Below are 1,437 nucleotides of genomic sequence, written 5' to 3' on the forward strand. Positions count from 1 at the left end.
GATCGGGAGGCGACGGAGGTGCTGCGCGCGCAACCCGCCGTTCTCGTCACGGTGCCACAGTCGCAGTCGGTCACCCAGTGCAAGTGCAACCCAAGCCGAACGCCCAAGAGGGCTCCAGGGTCCTGCCGATCACCGCTTACCATGTATGCGAATAAAGCTCACCCAAAGCGGGACCTCGTGCGCTGTGCAAATGAGGAAACTGGCACAGCCATCAGCCCACCTCATATAGACAGACAGATGCAGAAATGATGATGGGGACCAGGTGACCTGAGTCTTCGCCCTCTACCTTTTCCACCATGCCACACTGCCTTCCACTGAACGCGTGAAAACTTTGGCCTGAAAATCGGTGGATGTGACTGTAAGAAATGCACTCATTATTCCCAAAGGAGTCAGGGAAGGTGATGGCCCTTAGCCAGACAGGAAAATATATTCTTGGAAGACAAAAAAAGTGTCAGAAGATTTATTAGTCTTTGTGTTGATATTCACTGAGCAAAGAAAGAAAAAACAAGGAAGTCAACAGTAAGGAAGGAAACGATGTTATTATCGAACTGGTTCTTAGCTTGTGTGTGTTAGTTTTGGATCATTAAGCCACTTTGTTACTGCACTGGCTCCCTGAAAAGCCAAAAAAGTGACATTCACAAGTCATGCTTCGTTGGACTAGCAAAGGAACGACATGCTGTAACCTCACGTCTGGCGTCCCAGCGCTTTGGGAATGTCAACATTTATCAGCCTTGTTCACATCTGGTCCTCCTCCAACAAAGTAAGCAATTGTCCCCTGAACTCGAGAATCTCATGCCAGTTTGATGATTTGGCATTGGAAGCTCTGGGTGCCATAGCCAGTAGTTGTGTAACACCGACTCACCATAAATAGCACCATTTATTTAGGATCTAGTGCGGCTTGAGCACTTTGTTTGCATTGTCCCAAATCCTTGTAGAAGCCTCTCAAAAAGGTATTTTTATTCACTTTAAGAGTGAAGTTCGTGAAGGCCAGGGTTTAAAGGACTTGCTAAGCTTGCAAGTGGTAAAAGTACTGGGATTCCAGCCCAAGTTCTGTCTTTTGAAGCCTAACCACCTTCCACTTTGCCTCACAGCCTCTCACCTACCAATTTATTCCATAAACGCACACATTTCCAACCTGGGAAATAATAATTTTAACAGATAAAACAAAAGGCACCTTTCCAGCTCCTAAGAAATGGTCTAATGTTTCCTTTTAAAATTGTGAGTAGGCAATCTGTGCCACATGCACAACAGCTGATAAAGTGGAGCCTGATTATAGTTTAATTTTATAACGAAATCCAACTTATAACAAAGTTAATCTGACATAATTATATGCAAAATAGTTTCTATACCACATGTTATGGAAATATAAGCTATTTGTGTAAGCAACCATAATTAGTATAATTTTTATATAGGTAAACTAAGTTTTCATGTTTTGTT

The sequence above is a fragment of the Nomascus leucogenys genome, chromosome 14 (assembly GCF_006542625.1).
Source record: "Nomascus leucogenys isolate Asia chromosome 14, Asia_NLE_v1, whole genome shotgun sequence".
Classification (NCBI taxonomy): domain Eukaryota; kingdom Metazoa; phylum Chordata; class Mammalia; order Primates; family Hylobatidae; genus Nomascus; species Nomascus leucogenys.